At 29.8% G+C, this 23528-nt stretch overlaps 1 non-coding gene across 1 annotated transcript; it reads right to left on the bottom strand.

Annotated features, from left to right (window-relative positions):
* Nucleotides 1-21663: 21663 nt before the first annotated feature.
* Nucleotides 21664-21770, bottom strand: LOC149515354 (small nucleolar RNA R71). The gene has a single exon (XR_016327199.1). It is a non-coding gene; the product is annotated as a small nucleolar RNA R71 (small nucleolar RNA).
* Between the last annotated feature and the right edge of the window lie 1758 nt (nucleotides 21771-23528).

The raw sequence follows: 23528 nt of genomic DNA on the forward strand, positions 1-23528 counted from the left end.
GATTAATTTAAGAAAGTTGTTTTAAAAGAACAAAGTTTTCTAACATTGAACTTTTTTTTATTTTTTTATTAATTCACAAAGTTTTAATATTTGAATTTTTATATGGTTGGAAAGACCTTTGAGTCTACTTTCTAATGGATCAAACAAAATCAAAATCTAAATTTTCTAAGAAAAAAATTTGAATTTTTACTAGAAATTTTGCAATTGTCTAAAAACTGCATAAGTGATAGATGTGAAAATTCAATGTAATTCATATACAATGAATTAGGTGATGAATTTTAGATGGATAGAAAGTTCTTTTAGTCTAGTTTTTAAATCTTTAAACAGATTTTGATTTGCAATTGTCTAACTTAAGATATGATCAAATTAGTAAGTAGAGTGCAAAATAGAAAACAACCGCGTAGCTTGACCAGATTGATTTCCTAGGTTATAGGATCAATCCTCTAGCTAAACCAATTGATCCCCTCTTGTAATGGATTGATTGATTTTTCTTACAAAAAAAAAGATTTAAAAAACACCAAAAGGGATCGATCCCTTACAATAAAAGATTGATTGGGTAAGGCATAAGATCGATCCCTTATGCCTAGAAAAGCTCCACTAGTTCTTCAAGCTTCAACGGTTTCTTTTCAACTCTAAACCATCCCAAACGGTTAGTTCTTCAATTCTTCTACAAATTTGGCATTCCAACACACCAAGAAGGTTGATGAATCAGGAGAGCAAGATTAAACAAATCATACTTTCATTCTCTTAAAAAATCAAAAGTTTTAGAGCTTAAATTCAATATCTTTTGTATTTATTGTATCCAAAATATTGTTGTGTTTCATTCACCATTTTCTTTGCACGTGATTAGGCAAACATTTAACCCTAAAAGGTATTTTAGTTTGGAAAAATCATTTGGGTTATCTTGTAAGCTAGAGGTGAGGTATCTTGTTGATTGTGTAAGAGTAGAGATTTCTATCTTAAGCTTTAAGAAGAAAAAGATAGGGTTGTATTCTCAAATCAAGATTAGTGCATTAAAGCCTTGGTTTGGACAACCAAGAAAGAGGACGTAGGTGCCTTATGGAGACCTTGTGTTTGATTTCTCTATCCCTATCTCTTTACTTTGATTATAGTTTATATTTGCTTTTAGTTCATCAATTTATTGTTATTTGCATCATATTTTGATATTGGTTTTAATTTCCATTCAATTATATTGAAATCTATTTTTGGGAAAGAATTGGAAGAAATCCAATTCACCCCATTCTTAGGTCACCATCTCACTTAAAAGGCTAACATAAACAAATAAGACAAGAAAAGAATGTGAAATGCATACAAAAATTGAGTGCTCAATGGAACGTAAGATAGAACATGGAAATTTCACATATAAACAATAACTAAAAACTTTGGTGGTATCTCCAGTATCTTTAATAGCAATTACACTACCATCACGTGCCTACATGTGTACATTCAAGAACTTAAGTCCATTAGTTCATGTGTAAATTACATGTGGATATGTTGTTTTTGCATGTATAAAAGTGTAATCCATATTAAAGAGGTATGTAGTTGCATTTGTCTTTATTACATATTAAAAGATTAAAGAATATATTATGACAAATAGTCAAGAATGTTACTAGTGATAGGCAGATGAAAGGGAAGTGAAAAGAGAGCCTGTAACATTAACAATATAGTTCATATTTGACAACTAATTCAAAATAGTTGGGCTTGTTGTGGGAATGTGCTAATCAAGTATCGTTTGCACAGAGTTATATTCTACGTTTCAAGTATTAGAATTCACATGATTACTATTGGATATTATAATCCATGTAGCAAAAACATATAAAAAATAGTAGTAGAGACATGAAAAGGACATCAATAAAAAATAGTCTTTTATTCCATGTATTGAAACAAACATAAATCAAATGATGTATCATTTACCTCATGTAGTGAATTTGCACCCTCGCTTGACATGTAGAATACCTTTTTTATTCTTGAAGAAAGAACTGGAATTGATGATCTTCTCTATACATAAGAAAGTAGCAACTGATAACTATGAAACTTTCTGTAACATAACATGGTAGAAGCTCATTTATCTCATCAAGCTTTTTTAAATTTTTAACTTTTGTTCAGGGCTTTTTACCCTCTCAAGCTCACACTCATAACATGATCTAAAGCATAATTTATTCCCTAATAATTGAGCAATTTAATCTTTTATTAAAATATATCAAAATTTGAAACATGATTGTGAAATAAAATAGCTGCACCTAGTTCATTCTATTTATATAAACAGAGACAAGTTTCCAATGAAGATCACATTGAACAATCAAAACAATAATTTAATTAAACCTGTTTCCTTACTATTTTGTAGTGGTTGTTCAAGTTTTGTAGTTGGGCCTCCACCATAAAAAGTCATTGTAGGTGGATTAAGTTCCAATTGACCATCCATGTGGAGTATCTTTTTATGCAAAATATTTGTGAAGAAATTACAACACATGATTACACACGCACACATATGATAAAGAATGAACAAGTTCTTGCAAAGTGTCAGTTGAATGTCCAATCTTATCCAAGAGAACATGATAATGGATAGGCTTTATGGTTCCCTAAATAGCAAATACAAATTACACAAAGAAACCAACATTATAATAAAAGACGAAGGGCTACTAAGGCAAGGTTTAGAACACGTTGAAAGTTAGTAATAGCAATTCTTTGTAATGAATTATCAAATACATTTTGTACAAACATCTCAATATAAAATCATCCAATCAAATAAATAAGTAAAAAAGATTACAAATTGTATTTGAGTGTAACCAATATATCAATAAGAAGTTGAGCCTTGAATCACATTTCAAGGAGAAAAAGAACAAGAAAGTTCAAACAAATAGGCCTGAAACTTATAAATTTTATCATTTTAATTACAACCTAAATTAACACAGTTGAAACTACGAATCATTTTAATCCTACACAAGAGTACATCAAAGAGTGATCTTTGTCCATTATTGAACCTTAATTGAATTGAAATATGAGCAATTAAAGTTATATATAGTGTTAAACATTTTTATTGATTGACCATATGAGTTATTATTGCTATACTAAACAAAATTATCTAAATGATAATATGAGGTAATTATTGGTATACTTTAACAAATAGTCCATCAACGGTACAAAAGGTCTTGCAAAAATTTGTTATACATACTACAAGGCAACACATTCACGAAAAAATATTATTGGTTTTAATGACAGAATTTTACCTTTATCTCGACATTCTTAGTGCAATTTTGTCAGTTTTACGGAGAATTTCTCTTATCGAGGTATTTTTATGTACAGAACTTATTCTATTTTCAAAGTAGTTAAAATGAAAACTAAAACAAGTTAGTATGATGAAAATGCATAAAAAATCGTATTCATTACATAATATATATCCACATAAACCTACGTTTATAACACACATTTACAAATAGATTATGGAAAAGAAGAATAAAATAAAATAATTTAATTTATTTATATTAAGTTTGATCAATACAATAAAATCACAATATTTCAATAATTAGTAATATATAAATTTCACCAAACTATCAAATATATAAATTATTTCAAAACAAATATAAATATTAATAATATATAAATTACTTCAAAATGAGATAGCTTTTAGTAATATATAAAGTATACTCTCAAATCAACATAAATAATTTTAATTTCTATAATTATTATTAAAATCTAGAAAATATTAAATACAAAAATCCAAACAAATATATATAAATCTTAATACACATCAAATTCAAATTAACCAACCCTAAATCTTACATGTCTAAAAGTTAATAAATCTATAAAAAAAACCGAACAAATCTTAATAAAACTTTCACAAATAAAAAATAAATAACTCAACAAATAAAAAAATTCCCCAATAGTACAAAAAATAGATCTAAACAAAAATTAACAAATACTCAACATTAATTCCCAACAAAAAATCCAATAGAAATATATAACCAAAACCACAATAATTTTAACAAATATAAAACCAACAAAAACTCAACAAATTGGTAACCAAAACCCAAATAAATTTCAACAAATAAATAACTAACAAAAACTCCATACATTAGTAACCAAAACCCAAACAAATTTTACCAAATTTATAACAAAAAAGTAAACCCTAAACTTAATAAACATAAAATACAACATAAAATAAAATAATTAAAACAAAAACTTACCATAGGGAGGAGATAGCAGTGACGTCGGTCAGTGCAATTCGACAGCGATAGAGGATGGCAAGAAGGTTATGGGGAGAGATGAAAGGGAAGAAGGGGAGACTGGCAGAAGAAAGGGGAAAAGGAATTAGAGATTAGAAAAAATTTTAAGGCAAAAAATGAGGTGCTTGATTGGTGGGGACTTTCAAATTTTTTGCTATTAGCAATGATTTTATCAAAGGAAATTCCATCGATAATATTAAAAAAAATTTAAACAATATTACCGATGGTTTTAGCAATGAAATTTTGGATGATAATGTCAACCTTTTTTCAATTTTTCTTAATGATAGATTTTTCCATTAGTAAAATCGTTGGTAGCTTTTAACGACAGATTTTTTTGTCAGTAAAATTGGCAGTAATTTACGTTAGATTTTTAGCAATGGATTACCAATGGATTTTATTTCATTGGCAATCTGCCGATGAAAGTTTTCTTTTTTTTTTTTTTTAATTTCATTGGTAATCCATTGGAACTTAGTGATGAAAAATTCCATAGGTAAAATTTCATTGATGTTGACGAAAATTCTAATAGTGATTGAACTTGTTCTCTAACAAGCATCTACATGTTATCCCCAAGTATCCCTATACTTCAATTTATGAGATTGGTTGCTTACTTAACAAGTAAGGAGGCTTAACATATACCACTATTTGAGAATTGTTGATACCATATCTCAACAATACAAAGACCATGAACTATTTTAGGAACAGAACTTTGATGCATAAGGATTTCATATACCTTGATAACTCTTTTTCTTTATGCTAATGATCAAGAAAACCCTTTTATAACATGAATAACAAGTGATAGGAATGCATCAATAATAGTATATCCTTATCCAATCTGATTGGCTTTAGGGTATATACTAATAATAAAGTGATCACCAACCCCTTCCATAAACAATATGGGATAATCTCAACACATCCTATCACTTAGGCATAATTTTTCAAAATAATCTATACTACTTAATATCAAATGAATCCTATAAGGATTTAAGGGTTGACATTTGCATAGGCCTGTTATGGACTCAGTACATATTGGGTTGGACATGTATCTATAATTAGATATTAATTTTTTATAATGAAGAAATGAAAAGTCAAACACCTATTTACAATTTATTGTGTTGGGTATTTATTGGGCTGGACAAGTATCTAATGTTAATTTATTCAAAGAAGAAATGGAAAAGTCAAATAAAAAACAATTACATATGATAAGGAAAAAACAAAAAAAAAAGGACAAAGAAAAATTTTGATAAAAAAAGAAATAAAGCATTGAATAAATTTATTAATTTTTTGACTGTTGGTGTCAGGCTCAGTTTGGAGCTTAAAACCACAAGTATAAGGTTGGTTAGTAGCAAAGGCCAAAGCTGTCTCTATCATTTATGCTTTGATGCTCAAGTCTATGCTGGATAAAAGAACGGGCATAATGAAAATAGGGAGAGAGATAATGGAATAAAATCCCTTTACATGGTATGAAATGGGTTATTTATACTTATCAAAAGTTGAAGCCTAAGCTAGGTAGTTGAGTATAAAGTCGACATGGCTCGATCTGAGCTAACGTGTCATGCAAGTTTTTAATCAAAGGGTGACATCTAGACCTATCTGGGTACATCATTGATTTGGTGATTTCAACATCAACTAATGTGCTTTTTGATATGTCGAGTCACTATCTTGGTTGAAATAGATAATTGACTATTTTAACCACTAAATACCTCTATCATTTTATCTTCTCTATAAGCAATCTAATGTTATTAGGATGAGTTTATTTTACTAGTGATTAGATATAGTCTAAGGCTTATTATGGACATGGTTCTCGGTCAAGCTGAGCTACCAAGTCTAACATTTTCATATGGTTTTGATGTTTCTCCAAGCTTATACTTAGTAATTTTTCCTTGACTTTTTTATTTTGTTAGTGAGCAATTCAGAGCTGGGCTCAACCTTCCTTTTAATAATGTTTTTTTCACTAATCATTTTTGTTGAGTTTGAGTTGGGACTTATCACTTTGTGAAAAAGGGTTTGACTGACTTAGTTTTAATGCAGAACAAAAGATTTTTTTGACAAGCTCAATTTTGTTGTTTATAGATTATGAGAATCTCCCACCTTTTTGCCATAAATTATCTCTCAATCATTACTAAACTCCTATAGAGCCTTTGTTAATATGTGAAGGATGAATAGGAGTATAAGAAGTCTTACAAGGATAACGTGCACTTGATTGACTACAAGAAGAAGTTGAAGGCCACCATTTCTAAGCTAGAGTGCAAGGTTGAAGAACTGAAGAAAGAAAATGTTAAGCTAACTTAAGATCTTGATGATACGTCTATGTAAAAAGCCATTCTGGATTCATTTCAAGCATAACCTAAGTTGCAACTCACTATTCTAAAAAAATGAGGTCACCCTATTAAAAAGAGACCTTAAGGATACTAAAGCAACCAAAGATAAAGTTATAAAGGATTTCCTTAGGTTTGAAGAGTACCATGAAAAAGTTACTAAATTTTGTAGATGTGAAATGCTTGATAAATTCAACCTTGCACTTAAAAAGGTGTAGTTTGCACATCTAATCATTGACCTTGCCTTGTAAGCTTAAACAATCTTAGGACCATTCAAATAGAGGTTCAAGTAGAGGAAAAGGTAGATGATAAATCTAAGATGAAAATAATGTTACGATCGATGAGGTTGCCATTTTAAACTAAGGAAATTTATCCTCTCGAAGTTAATGTTGTGGCTATAGTTAGTGTAAAAGATGTGAGAGAGAACATAGTTGTTGGAGACATACTTGATGGTGCTAAGACTTAGACTTTTTTCTTCTTTTAAAATTTTGTTTACTCTTTTTGCTATAATGATGTCATTGATGAAGTTTGGCTTTTTCTTTTACCAAGTGTCAAGTTTTCTTATTATCATTCATTTTTATCACTATGGTTTATATTCTTATTATTGTTATTAATGAGTTCTTATGTTGTTGGTGTCTGACTTTTGAGGTTAGCATATCCTTGTTTTTGTAAATGTTTATTGACTGTAACCACAACTATTGAAAGCACGTAGAACATTACATCATTGAGGTCAGCTTTGAATTTGTTGGTAGTAAACTTTTGGGTTATCTACATTGAGGAATATGATTACTGTTAAGATCTTGTAATCTCAAAATGCTAATTTGGACTTAATTAATAATGTAAATACCTTTCCATTAAGTGCAAATTTCCCATCTTAGTCATCTTGACCTAAAACTTTTAGGTTATCACCTTCCTATTATAGTAGCTCAACAAGTTTTGTTGGTAAGTAGCTATTTTGGTTAGAACTGAAATTAGTAGTTCCTCAGTTAAGTCTAGGTTGGCTTAAGGTTGTCCTTATTATCTTTTTCATTACATATTTCCACCTTAAAGCTTGAAAAATCAATCTCCACAAGGCTATGGCTTCTATGCCAAATATCAAGTTAAATGAGATTTCCTTAGTTGGGACTTTGTTCGTTGTCATGAAAGCCCACAGAACCCTAAACAACTCATTGGCCCATGCTTCCTTAGGTTTAGTTAACCTCTTCTTTAAGGCATCCACAATGTTTTTATTAGTTGTTTTAGCTTGCTTGCTTGATTGAGAATGTGCTATCGAGGTGAAATGTAGGTTTATGTTGAAGTTTCCACACCATTTTTTTGAATTTCAAATTATCAAACTATTTTTCATTATTTGTGATTAGGGTTTCGGGTAAGCCATTTTGATGGACTATGTTTTTCAAAAAAATTTCTCAATCTGACTTTCTGTGGTGGTTATTAGGGCTTTTATCTCAATCCAATTGGTAAAGTAATTAATGGCTACTATAACCAACTTCCTCTAACCTAAGGTTGAGATGAATGCTCTGAGTAGATTCATACCCCACTACATCAAACACCATGGGCTGACGAAAAAAGAGAGCTAAGTTAAGTGTTAGTGTTCAATATGAGTGAACCTTTAACATTTGTTCTATTTTTTACCAAATCAATTGTATCCTTCTGATGGTTGGCCAATAATATACTTGTCTTAAGACTTTATATGTTAGGGCTCTGGGTTCAAGGTGGTTTCTACATACTCCTTCGTGTATATCTTTAAACACAAAATTAGCCATTTTCTCATTTATGCACCTTAGAAATCACAAACTAAAGGATCTCATGTATAACTTCCCATCAAGGAGAGCACACTTTGGTGCTTTTCTAATAGGAGCATTAGCTTGAACATTATCTTTAGGTAGCTCACATATGGTCAAATAGTTTATGATTGAGCTCATTATAAACACATTATTTAGTCTAGGGCCCAGACCTAATCTAAGCCCAATTATGGAAATTTTTTATTTTAATTGTAGGGTTTTTATTATCTATATTAATAATTTTTTAAAATTTTCTACTTTATCATGTTGATTTATCTTTTTAATTATTTTATCTGTTTAGTTATTTATCTAGGTTAAATATTTTATTTTGATTAGTTAAAAAAGAAGATAAATAAACCAAAAAAGCTTGTTGATAAACCAGAAAACTTTAAAGTGATAATTCTTAGTTTCAAACTAAATTTGACCTTATCCAAAACTCTTTTATTTTGTCTTATAAATTACATAAAATAGAGCAGACATTAGTAAACATCACAAAACAACACAAGAAGCAGTAGCAAAATTTTGTGTCGAACCATTGACGGTGGATCAAGGTCATTGGTAGCTTAAGTGGTGGGCATTTTCTTGATTGTGCATAAAAAGGAAGATATGCTGCTAGGAAGGGAATGAAAGAAAGGATATTGTGTTACTAATGAGACTAAATTGGATGGTGGCACTATTGGTCTAAAAAAGGAAAGAAGGCATTTTTGGTAGAGTGGCTGCTAGGAAATTCCTTACTACTTTGAATGGTGGAAGAATAGCTGCCGGAAAATTCAAGTTGCAACGTTGCAAGTTTTGGGGAGAAGAAATGGCTGGCCTTATTTGTATTGTTAAAAGAAAAAGAAGATAAAGAAAGTGAGGTTGAATGGAGACAAGTGACTTGGGCCAATTGACTTTCAAAGTGAAGAAACTGATCTTTGCAATCAACCAATTGACTTGGACCAGTTCTATTCCAGAAGCTCACTGGTGTAGATTCCTCTCCTAATCCAAACTTTGGTATTTATTTTAGTATTTATTTTTCTTATTTATTTTTAATTGTTAACTTATCTATTTTATCACGCATAGTCTTAGACAATGTTTTAACTGTTTGTACATAAAGTATATATGCATATAGAAAATATAATAAAATTCAAAATAGGTTTTAATAAAGTAAAAAAAATATTATATAAAAATTTCAATATTAGTAATTGTGCCAAAATTTTAAATAATCCAACTTTATAAAATAAATTGAATAAAATCCGACGATGAAATTCTTCGAAATTAGAAATGGATAATTTTCTAAAAAAGTTTTAGGTGAAAGATTTTTTTTAAAAATTTGATCCAAACGGAAGGAAAATTTAGATAAAATAATAATAATAATAATAATAATTAGTATTTATTTTCAAAATTACAAAAAATATATAAATAAATTTAATAAAATTTTTGGAAATGAATTAATAATTATTTTAATGATGAGATTTTTAGAAATTTCAAATGGTAAATTTTCAAATAATTTTCAAATTTACTTCAAATGGTGGAATGATTTAGAGGAGACTTCAATAAAGATAATTGCATTCATTTCCAAGCCAAAAAATAAATAAATAAAATTTTGATTTAAAATATATGACAATTATCCAATGATGAAATCCCAAGAAAATCACAAATGGTTTAAGTTTTGGGAGATTTCTAGGTAAAATCTTTTATAGATTTAACCCAAATAGTGGAGGAATTTAGATGAGATTTTAAACAATAATTAGCATTTTATTTTCATTCTAAAAAAAAATTAAGAAACAAATAACAAATAAAGTTCAATAACAAAAGTCTAAATTTTAGGAAATATTTATAAATTTGACCCAAACGGTGGAAAATTTTAAAATGTCTAGGTGGGAAAATATTTCTAATTTTGGCTCAAATGATGGAAGAATTAGACATATTTTTAATAAAGCAAAATTTAATAAATGGTTAAATCCTTGTCTAATGACGAAGCTTTTTTAAAAAAATAAATGGGATTCTTGAATACTCATGAGGTGAGGAAGTATTTTTAGGAAATTTGCTAGATTGATGGAGAAATCTTAAAAATTATTTTCAATAGTTAAACATTAAAATTTAATAAAAGGCCACTAGAACTTAAGATATTAAGGATAATTTAATATTAAATGGTACCATCTCTAGATGGGCATTTTGGGGCTGCTATAACCATCCTCACACATAGTTGAACTCTTGAACCTTATTTTGATTAGTAGACCAGAACCTATTCTCTAGGGACCCTTAGTCAAGTTTAGAATATCCTCAAAATAATAGATTAATTAGGTGACTAATCACACCTAGGAAAAAAGATTGGTGGTGACTTTTTAAATATATGTCTAGCGATAGGTCTACGAATTTATATGTTGTAATAGTTTGGTGACTCCACTAAGGAGATAAAGAATCAGGCCATTAATTAATTTTAAATTATCCTAACTTTTGGTTTGGTTGATCTTGAATTATTGATTATTCTTTGTTAGCATTTACTTTATTTCTTATCATTCTCTCACTTGGTAGAATTGTGAATAAAGATATATGTGTTCCTTTACACGCATTATCACATGCATAAGCATCACGTGAACTTTACGCTTGGGCTTTGTCCCTCTTAGGAGGGAGCAAAGTGCCTACATTCTTGTGAGATGATAATCTTTATAATGGCTAGCGAAGTATTCCCACTCAAATTGAATCTTTTTTGTTGGTAGCTTATGATGGGTGAGGATTAGGGTGCCTTACTAGCCTATGATGGATAATGATATAAGGAACAATTTGGGAACTTGTAGAGTCAATCTCGAACCATATGTAGTGAGCCGTAGTGGACTTAACCATAGTAGAGCCATGTCTTTTTGTAGAAATGATCTAAAATTAGGTCATATACCTTTCGTTATACGTGAATTGTGCACTAACGTGCTTATTTTTTTCTTTTTTTTCATATTGGATGCTTACTCTGTTCTTGTTTGTTACTACCTATTTGCAAGAGTCATATTTAGGTTCATAGTTATTTTATTTATTTGTTTGTTTGATTATCTATTTTCATTCATTTCATGCATCTAATTCATTCATTAAGCATGAGTATTCACGTAATATATCCATTATAGTATTGTATAATACATAAATCTTTTCCTTTATCTGGGGCAGGTATTTAAAAGAAATGGTTGATCAATTAGAAGCGTAAATTCAAGCCTTGAAACCCATCCAAGAAGAATTAGGGCATGACTTATGAAAAGTGAAAATACAACTTGCCAAGCTAGTGAAAAAGGTTGAAAATCTTAAAGTGGCCCATTCTCAAGAGTTATCACCAATTCGTGTGTACATTAAGCAACCGATTTGCCAAGATCAAAAAGCCTCTTACAATACTAATGTTGGTCTAAGTCATGATAATGCATCAGATAGCCCAAGAAATGATCAAGTCAGAAAAGAGATAGAGCTTTCTAACATCACACCAACCCCACAAATTGGCTCATACCTAAATCCTTATCCCTAACCTCAACAAACCTTTTTAGCACCTCAAACAAGACCTGCTCCCATTTAACCCTCATAGATTGGCCTAAACCCATACTATGGCCCAATTATGAACAATGCTTATTAGTAGCCCATCTACCAATCAAATTTTCTAATAAACCCTAGGCCCTATACACCTATTTCAACTTCAAGACCCATACCTTTAAGTCCACTGATGGCTTAACCTAAGAAATTGTTAGTAAAAAGAAAGAAAGATCCGTTATTGACCTAATCCTGGTGACCTATAGTGAGCTTTTCCTACTACTTCTCCAAAACCATATGATTATACTAGTTACTTTAAAGCCGTTAAAACCTCTTTATCCTAAGTGATATGATGCTAAGGCTCGATGTGATTATCACTATAGAAAATGGGCCATTCGATAGAATATTGCCTTGCCTTTAAACATAAAGTGTAAAGTTTAATCAAAATTAGTCTGTTAAGTTTTGAGGAAAATAGAAAGACCAAGATTGTTGAAAAGTCATTGCCCAATCATAATGGCTGAAGAATTTATTCATGGTAGTACCATGATCTTAAAGATGAAATATAATACTAGGCAATTGATTTTAGGAAATTTTTTTTAGGAATGTTTTGGATATTTTGTTAGAACAATTTTTTAATTTTTAATTAAAGATTTTTTTCTCTTTTTCTTATTATGTGATAGCACTTAATGCATCCATTCATTCATATAAATCTTTTCTGTTTACAAAAATTTATAGTTAGACATCATCCTAATTTAATAATCGTAATAGTAAAGGTTTAAGAACCTGATCATCAAGGTAATCTATTTACCACTCATTGAGCTAAAACAACATAGCTGAATTGAGAAAACGGAGAAAGCTCAAGATGAAATAAGAGAAGATCTAGTGTAGATAATGGAAATGTTTGAAAATTTAAAAAAAGTGAAAGAAACCCCCATACAAGTATCTTAATGGCCACAATCATAGCAAGCACCACCTTTTAGGAACTACTCTTATCTTGATATAATTGGAATAGTTGCACCAATTTCAGTCATTGATAATCCTGAAAAGCCAAAAATATTAAAGGAAAATTTATTTGAAGCAACAAGAAATCCAAGTTCCTAAAAAAATATGAATCTCATAGAGAAGAGGCTTCGAGCTATTGAAAAAATAGATTTTTATGGATTTATGGGTGCATTAGTGCTTTGCTTGGTACTAGATGTCATTATTTCATCCAAGTTTAAGGTCCCAGAATTTGAAAAATATGATGGGACTAAATATCCTATGACCTATGTCATTATGTATTGCATAAAGATGGTTGCCCATATCTATGATGATAAGCTATTGATTTATGTATTTTAAGATAGTTTTATAGGATTTGCTATTAGGTGGTATGCTCAATTGAACAAAACTTGTATCACTTCATGGAAAGAATTGGTTAGGGCATTTGTAACCCAATACAAGCACATTATGGAGTTGGCTCTAGATCAATTATGTTTACAAAGCATGGAAAAGAACAATGTTGAGAGCTTTAAAGAATATGCTCAAAGGTGAAGGGATGTTGATGCCCAAGTTCAATCACCTTTGACAAAAAAAAAAACTATAGTTCTATTTGTCAACATTCTTAAATATCCATATATGAGAGATAATTAGAAACATAACTAAGAATTTTGCTAACATGGTTATATCTAGGGAAATAATAGAAAATACTGTAAAAAAAATGGAAAGCTTCAGGAGATTGATATAGCTAGTATAAAGGAAGTTGGTGCACCTAGAATGGAAAGATGAGATGTTCAAGTTGTGATTTATGAAGGAAAAGAAGTTGGAGACTTTACCCTATACCATCCTTACCAACTTTGCTACCCTACCATGAATGACCTTACTCAAAATCCTTATCACCAGCCTTATCCTTGATATGCCGCCCAACCATTGAAAAGTTAAAAAAAGGTCAAGAAACATTCTTAAGAAAATCCCAATTTTGATTTTTGATCTTTTATCTTTGTTGGTAAAATACTAGTACCTCATCTTAGTACCTTTGAAAGCAATTCTGAATCCATCAGCGAAGAGTTATGATCTAAATAGTAAATACGATTATCACTTAGGGGCAATTAGGCACTTAATTGAGAAATATAGGCGGTTGAAAGAAAAGATTTACAGTTTCATTCACTGTGGCATCTTGACCCAATAGCTTTTTGAATAATAGAAATATGTTATCATAGGTTGATTTTTCTTTGTTTTGGATGTCTTGAACATGAATTGTGGGAAAATTTTAGAAGTTTGTAATAAGTTTTTATTTTTTTAATTTTGATTGCTTGGATTCCAGCATAATTAATTTTTTCAAATGTATATGAAAAAATCTCAAAAAATTGGTGATTGTAGTTAAGAATGAGTATCATGAGCCATTCCCTTGAACATTTCATTCTTTTCAACTAGAAAACTAAGAACCTTGAGAATCTTTAGGGATGAAAACTTCATAACTTCACCCCACTTAACCATGATGAATCTTAAAAATTATTGATTTTCATTTGGGCTAGAACAATGTGATGGTCGATTAATTTGTAAATTTTTTACGGCACTGTCTTGAACTTTTTGGAATTTGGTGATTTAATAAATGTCAAGGCTATTTCAAATGCTTCATCATCTAAATTCTTTGTAAATCCCAAACTTTCGTATTTTTTCAAGTTGTTCAATATAACATTATTTTCCTTGACTAAGTAATCCTCTAACCTTATCTTGGGGCAAACTTACTGAAAAAAGCCAAATTTACTTAATGTCCCAAATAACCCCTTTTTATCATTCTGACTAATAAACAACCCAATGGATTATGAAAAGGAAAATTGTAATGTTTCATTTCACTTAAGTAGAAAGTTGAGAAAAAGTATCATGGGTATGAGTTACAAAAAAAAAAAAAAGAAAAAAAGGGAAAAAAAGAAAAGATATGATTGTGACATTATGCATGTAAAATCAATGAGAACAAAGTCATCTCTTGAGAATTACTAGTGGAAGTATCCATACTTGACATGGAAAATGCCCATCTTTCAAATTCCTTTTATGAAGAAAGAAAATATCCATTTGTTACCCGTTTTGAAGCTATCGATTTTTCTTTCTAAACTCAAACCAAAGATCATCCTTTAAATTTAGGGGCAAGTTAAAAAAAAAAAAAAGATATCATTAAAGGGGCATTTGAATCTTATGTTGAGAGGCTAGGAAATAATGCCTTATATTAAAGGGCAAGTTTGAAATAAAATTTTGAACTCATGCAAAAAAAAAAAAAAGAAAAAAAAAGAAAAGGAAAAGGAAAAGAGAAAAAAAAAAGAAAATGATGAAAAAACATGTTTGAAAGAAAAAAAGTGTCTTTTGAAAAGATGATTCTTGGTTCAATTACCTTTAAACATGTACTTTGGGCTTGTTTATCCTTTCTTTCAAAACCTCAAACTATGGCTTATGTTATATCCTTTCAAAAGTCTATTTTGTTCATATATAAATATCTAAGTTGGAAGGCCTGTTCCTCAAAAAAATCATCAATTTGGTTTTAGATGAATTTTGAATGCTCAAATGAATGGTCGAATAATCATTAAAAAAAAAGAATAATAAAGCTATAAGGTGAAAACCCGAAAAGGCAATAATCTAGAGCAAAAGTGAAAATTTAAAAGCAAATCATAAAACTGATTGATGTAAGAAACATTATGTAAAGGCATTTTTGAATGAACCTCGATGCATTGAAGACTTTGATCAACTTTATTTCGATGAATTGTTCTTAAATCCAAACCTTTTCTTTATTTCCTAAAGCTTAGAGCCTTTCATGACCAATCTTGGCATTTATTAAATTCCTATATATTGAAAAACTTAAAAGAGTGCCAAAATATATTATACTTTAAGATATCATCTTTGTTTGCGAGTCTAAATAAAGAAACATTGATATTCCCTTTCTTGTTCAGTGGTTAGTCCTTTAATAACTAAAGTCATGGTATGCCAAACCATTGCATCTCTTTTGGCAAGCCAAGTTGTGATTCATCACATTCATTCTAGATAATAATCACCAGTTTTTAAGAGATTTGGTCACATGTGTAAAATTGATATTAGTGTAGGGCAATGTCTATTGCTATTGGTGAAAATTTAGGAGATGTTCAAAAAGTTCTTTTAAATCTCAATGCTGATTTTGGGAAATACATAAATACTATGATGAAAGAGATGTTTATGGGGTAAAGAGAAATGCCATATGTAAGGGACATTTAGTGAAAAAGACTCATCGACAAGAAAAAAAACTCAGACAAGAAAAATGGTTTTTAAGAATGACTATGCTTGAGCCAAGGAAATGTGAGAATGTTTGCTTTGAAAGAACTTGTCACTCTGTTTTAAAGCTATATGGTGGAAAGTTGGAATTAAGGTTTCGAGAATCATGGTATGATAATTAAGGACACATGGTATTGATTTCATGCACTGCATTCATTGCATGCATTTTATGTATTATATGCATCTTATTATTCATTGTACTAAACTTATTGCATAATTTTAGCAAATAGGAAAGATAGAAGCTCAGGTTTGAAACTTTGGTTGAGAAAAGAAAACTTTACAAGATAAGATATTTTTTTTTAAGTAAGAAACCTCTAATTATGGCATCAAATGAAATTTTACCTTAGAGTATTTTATGAAAACTTTGAGCATCAATTTTGAAAACCTTTGGGTAATACATCTTAAAACCTATAGGAACATCCTATAAGCTTTCAAATACTCTTCTCAAAGTCCTCTAGGCACGATTTATAAAACCTTCGGGCATAATTTCTACGTTCTTCAAGCATGATTTTTTTTTAAACCTCTGGGTATCTTTCTAAATTTTCAAGTTATGGAACCTTTGTATGGAAGGAGTTTTTTCAAAATTTGATTTGTAAGACCTCAGGGCATAAACACCAAGTCCTTTAGGCATGATCTTTTTAAAACCTCATGGCATATTTCTACAATTTAAAGTTGTGGAGCCATCGTGTGGAATGAGCTTTTTCAAAATTCGATTTATATGACCTCCGAACATAATCATCTAGTCCTCTGATCATAATTTTGAAGTCTCTGAGTAGGATTTGTAAGTCTTCCGAGCTGAATCTATTTTAGAGTTGAGATTTATAAAATTATTGGGCATAATCTCCAAGTTTTCCAAGCAGGATTCATAAGTCTTTCAAGCTAAATCTATTTTTGAGTTGAGATTTGTAAGACCACCAAACGTAATTTTTTAGTCCTCCAGGCATGATTCATATGCCTTTCAAGCTGAATCTATTTTAAAGTTAGGATTTGTAAGACCTTTTGACATAATCTCTAAGTCCTTCTAGCATGATTCATAAGTCTTCTAAGCTTAATTTGTTTTAAAATTAAGATTCGTAAAACCTTTAGGCAAAATCTCCTAGTTCTTTAAACACAATTAATGAAACCTCTAGGCATAATCTCCTAGTTCTTCAAACACAATCAATAAGGCTTTGAGCATAATTGTCAAAACTTCGGGTGTCATCTTTATTTTTAAAGTTGTATACCTTTATTTTCAAGGAGTTTGTCACAAAAAATATATATAAACAAAAAAAAGAAAAAAAGATTTGAAAAAAAATTGAATAACTTAGACCTAGACGTAGTAGGTTGTCTATATCTTTCCACAACTCTTGTTGCATAGAAATACACAAAAAAGGACAACTATAGACACCCTACTTAGTCCAAGGCCCAAACCAATTTGGCTCGGACCTAATCTAAGTCCAATTGTGGAATTTTGTTTTATTTTAATTTTAGTTTTTTTTTATTATCTGTATTAATATATATTTTAAATTTTTTGCTTTATTATGTTGATTTATTTTTTTTATTAATTTGTCTATTTAGTTTTTTATCTAGGTTAAATGTTTTGTTTTGATTAGTTAAGAAAAAAATAAATAAACTAAAAAAGCTTATTGATAAACCAAGAAACTTTAATGTGATAATTCTCAATTTTAAACTGAGTTTAAGCTGATCCAAAAATCTCTTATTTTATCCTATAAATTACACAAAAACAAAGAAGACATCAGTAAACATAAAAAAATAACATAAAAAGTAGTAGCAAAATTTTGTGTCAAACCACTGAAAGTGGATCAAGGTCATTAACAGCTTGAGGTGGTGGGCATTTTCTTGATCATGCACAGAAAGGAAGATATGTCTCTAGAATGAGAATGATAGAAAGGATGTTTTGTTACTAGTGAGACTAAATTGGACAATAACACTATTGGTCTGAAAAGGGAAAAAAGGTGTTGCTACTAGAGTGATTGCTGGGAAATTCCTTACTACTTTGAATGGTGGAAAAATAATTGCTGGCAAATTCAAGTTGCAACGTCGTAAGTTTTGGGGAGAAGAAGCAATTAGCTTTATTTGTATTGTTAGAAGAAAAAAAAATCAAGAAAGTGAGGTTGACTAGAGACAAGTGACTTGGGCCAATTGACTTGGAAAGTGAAGAAACTGATTTTAGCAATCAACTAATTGACTTGGACCAATTCTATTCCACAAACCCACTAGTTTAGATTCCTATCCTAGTCCAAACTTTGGCATTTCTTTTGCTATTTCTTTTTCTTATTTGTTTTTAAGTGTTAGTTTATCTATTTTATCATACATAGTCTTAGGCAATGTCTTAACTGTTTGAACATAAGTTATATATATATATATATAGAAAATATAATAAAATTCAAAATAGGTTTTAATAAAGTAAAAAAAAATATTATATAAAATTTTCAATATTAGTAATTGTGCCAAGGTTTAAATAATCAAATTTTACAAAATAAATTGAATAAAATTTGACGATGAAATTTATAAAATTATAAATAGATAATTTTCTAAGAAATTTTTAGGTAAGAGATTTTTTTTTCTAAGTTTGACCAAAATGGAGATAAAATTTCAATAATAATTATTATTATTTCTTTTCAAAATTACAAGAAATATAAAAATAAATTTAATAAATTTTTTGGAAATGAATTAGCAATTATTCCAATGATGAGATTCTAAAAAATTTCAAATGGTAAATTTTTTAAGAATTCTCTAGGTGAGGAACTTTTCTAAATTTAACCTAAATTGTGAAATGATTTAGAGGAAACTTCTATAAAAGTAATTGCATTCATTTCCAAGCCAATAAATAAACATAAATTTTTGATTGAAAATATATAATAATTATCCAAAGATGAAACCCCAAGTTGAATGTTTGGGAGATTTCTAGGTAAAAATCTTTTTTAGATTTAACTCAAATAGTGAAAGAATTTGGAAGAGATTTTAAACAATAATTGGCATTTTATTTTCATTCTAAAAAAATTAAGAAACCAATAACGATTAAAGTTCAATAACAAGAGTCTAAATTCTAGGAAAGATATTTATAAATTTGGCCCAAATGGTGGAAAATTTAAAAATGTCGAGGTGAGAAAATATTTCTAATTTTGGCCAATATGGTGGAAGAATTAGACATACTTTCAATAAAGTAAACTCTAATAAATGGTTCAATCTTTGTTTGACAACGGTGCCTTTTTAAGAAAACAAATGTGATCCTTGAATACTCTTGAGGTGGTGAAGTATTTTAAGGAATTCTACTAGATTGATGGAGAAATCTTAAAAATTATTTCAAATATTTAAATATTAAAATTTAATAAAAAACCATTAGAACCAAAGATATTTAGGATAATTTAAGATTAAATGGTACCATCTCTAGATGGCTGTTGTGAGGGGTGCTATAACCACACATAATCGAACTCTCAAACCTATTCAGATTAGTAGGCCAGAACCTATTCTTTAGGGACCCTTAGTCAAGCTTAGGATATCCTTAAAAGAATAGATTAATTAGGTAATCAATCATACCTAAAAAAAAGATTATGGTAACTTTTTAAGTCTATGTCTAGCAATAGGTCTAGCAATAGGTCTACGAATTTATACGTTATGACACTTATCCGTGAATCTTTTTCTTCCTCAATCTGTCTGATCATATGTTCACATTTTGTGCTTTTTTCTGCCATTTGATAACTCTAAAATATATAGAGTTTTTATTTACCAAAATGGTGGTAAAATTTAAAATTTTGGATAATTTCTAGTGTTTTTCATGTTGTTTTCATGGCTTTAGGTTTTTCAAGCTCAATATTTCATTTTCATGCAAGCCATGCATGCAAGGATCATATTAGGCTTTGTAAAGGAGAATGAAAAGTTGCAAGCACTTGGACTTTACAAGCTCAATCCATTTGGCCAATAAGAGATTGAAGTCTATCATGACACTTAAGTTAGCTTTGAAGAATTGTACTTAGAAGAAAACTTTATCTCTTTAAGATTTGGATGAAATTTAAACTCTGGCTTTTGAATTCTATCTTAGTTGAACCTAAAGAAGGGTGTTTGATCAAGATTGCTAGAAGTTATGATGAAGGGCCAAGATTGTTCCACCAAAACCCCATTCAGACAAGCATACCCAAGGAAGAGGTGTTCCATTTGGTCATGCCTTTTTAGAAGATAAAGATCAAACCTATCATGAAGCATTTGATTTCAAACCAACAACTTGAAATCTTTACCCCTTTGGTTGAATCCTACTTTATAAATAGGGAGGCCATTCACCTCATTTCATCATCCCATTTTTCACTTCTCTTCTTTCTTTTAGTCTTTAGTTCTTAGTTTTTTTCTTTCTTTAGTTAAGTTATTGGCTTAGGTGACAGATTTGCCAATAACAAAGCTTTGTTTTTTGAATTCTTTTTCAATTAAGAAGTATTTTATTTAAGATCTTTTTTCTTGTTTGTAAGATTCAATTCTTGTTTCTTATTTTCCTTAAATTCAGCAAAACACCCTTTAGTTTTCAAGATCCAAGTTCTTTTATTTTCTTTGCAAGATTCAGCCGCTAAGCATTTTCTTATTCTTTAAATTCTTTCATGCAATCTTTATTTTCTTTAAAGCATTCGACATTCTCAAATTTCTTGTTTACAATCTTTAATTCAATTATTTTGAAATCTTTTAATTCATGCTTTAGGGTTAGCTTTTGGCATTAGACTTTTACATCCCTAGTGATAGTAAGTGAAATTAAGAATATGCCTACACATCGCCTTTAATCTTTACTTGATCCTTGTAACCTTAAAACCTTAATTTTTCATCTGTTTAGATACAAGCTATTAGGCTTTCACCTTTGGTAATTGTGAGCAATCCAATATTTTTTTCAATAATCTCTAAGGAGACGATACTAGAATACTCTACTTTATTACTTATCTATGCACTTGCAGGCTCTACACGAAAAGTAGTAATCAAGTTTTTTATGCTGTTACCAAGGATTAAATTGGTGTACACAATATCAATAAAGAATTCTTAAGCTTTTATAATCAATCTTTTTTTTTTCTTTTGGTTATTTATTTTTCTTTTACTTTTCTTTGATCTTTTCTTGTTTGCATGCTCAGATCCAAAAATGTTGACTTAGCTCTAGTTGATCAAGAAATCATAAAAACCATTAAAAGAAGAAGAAAAGAGCAATCAACACCACTTACACCTACTTCAATGGGGAATATAAATAACGAAGGGCAAAGAACTTTGAGGGACTATGTAGTTCCCATTGTAGATAGTTTTCAACCACCCATTAGAAGGCTAGCTATTCAAGCCAACAACTTTGAAATAAAGTATTCAGTTATATAAATAGTCTAAACTTTGGTACAATTTGGAAGATTATAGAGTGATGATCCAAATCTCCACCTTTCTAATCTTTTTAGATTACGTGATATTTTTTGCTATAATAGTGTTTATGATGATGTAGCTATAAAGCTAATATTATATCCTTTTTTGCTCAGGGACAAGGTAAAAAGCTAGCTGTCTTCTTGACCACTTGGTTTAATTACAACTTGGGATGATTTGGTCTAAAAGTTCTTAGCAAAATTTTTCCTATCAATAAAAACTACAAAGCTAAGGAATGAGATTACCATTTTTTTGCAAGCTAATAGTGAAACTCTATATGATGGATGGGAAAGATTCAAGGAACCACTAAGAAAATGCCCACATCATCGACTACCCTAGTGGCTCAAGATTCATAAATTTTATAATGGTCTCGCACCTGATAACCACCTTAGATTTAGTTGCTGAAAGGCTATATTGACCAAGATTAATGAGTTGCTAGAAGAGATGGCTACTAATTACCAGTAGGCAATGGAAATAAAGGTTTGTAAAAAGTCTATTAGTTTATTTAAGGTTGATGCTATTACATCCATTAACTCCCAATTAGCTATCCTCACTAAAAAAATTGAAGCTTTTAGAAACCAATACCAAACAAACCCTGTAAATGCCATACAAAGCTATTTTATGAACTGTGACATATGTGAAGGATCTCATTCCTAAAAAAGATGCCAATATAGGGTAGAATCAGTCTAATACATCCAACAAAACAAGCCAAGCAACAATCCCTATAGCAATACCTACAATCCTAAATAGCAAAACCACCCAAACGTTTCTTAAAACCAACCAAACCACTAAGCCACTAACAACCAAAACAACAATTACCACCCCATTCCACTAAACTATAACCCACCCTAAGAAAAAAAACCCACCTTTGGGGACATGTTGACCCAATCGATGCAAGCCAATAATGCCAACATAAAAAGTCAAGTAACATCAATCAAAAACTTGGAAAACCAAATAGGTCAACTTGCCTAAGCCATAAAAAAATGCCCTAAAGAAACCCTGCCTGGTAACATTAAAACTAACCTAAAAGGCTAGGCAAAGAAGGATGTAATGCAATCTATTTTTTGAGGGATATTCGGATGGATGGTTTTGATAAGAAAGATGATGAACCCATAGTGGTTAACCTACCTATCTTTGTAAGATAACCTGAAGTTGATTTCATTCGAAAGGGGGATATTTTGGAAAATAAGGAGATTTTAAAACTTGGTAGATAAAATCTGAAAAGTTTTGACTCGATAGCATTGGAGGTTTTTGAAAACGTAAAAACTTATAAGGGAAACCTTGAGGAAGAGAATTTGAGATAGATTATGAAGAGAATCCAAAAAAGTATATTGAAGGGTCTCCTAAAGAAGAGTAAATGTTGTTACAAGTAGGGAAAACACTGCTAAAGAGCATTTAGCTTAAACCGAAAGAGATAGTCTAAGGTGAGTCTATCCAAAATGACAAAAAAAAAAAGATCTCAAAGAGGAAGATCTTAAGAAAGAGGAAGAAAAAGAAGAAGAGGTTCAAAAAGAAGTTCAACAAAGGCCTAAGATGATTGCTAGAATGTATAGGTATTGTTTTAACATAGCAGCTCCTACCCCAAGACCTATTCAAAAGGAATTGCTCAAGGAAAATAAGCCACATTTTAAAAAAATTATAGCCTTGAACTTTAAGAACTATTGCCTAGAAAGCAAAAAGATCTAAGGAGTTTTACTATACCTTGCAAAGTTGGAAAATTAAAATTCTTTGATGCTTTTTATGATATTGGTTCAAGTATAAATGTAATGCCTATGAATGTTTTTGTACAGCTAGGCTGTGGAGAGTTAAAGCCTACCCAGTTCAACATTAAGTTTACTAATTAATCTGTAAAGTTACCATAAAAGATATTGAAAAATGTCTTAATGAAAGTTAGAAAATATGTTTTCCTTATGGATTTTGTTGTCTTAGACATGGACAATAATAAGGCTTTATTATTATTAGAAAGACTTTTTTTATTTACTGCCAAAGTCCTAATAGATGTGTATAGTGCTAGCTTTACCCTTAGATTTAAAAATAAAAAGTTATAATTTGTATCTGTAAGGTATGGTGTACTGAGAGATGAAGAAAGT

This window comes from Durio zibethinus, chromosome 13, assembly GCF_047325235.1.
Source record: "Durio zibethinus cultivar Kanyao isolate XHJ-2024 chromosome 13, ASM4732523v1, whole genome shotgun sequence".
NCBI classification, from domain to species: domain Eukaryota; kingdom Viridiplantae; phylum Streptophyta; class Magnoliopsida; order Malvales; family Malvaceae; genus Durio; species Durio zibethinus.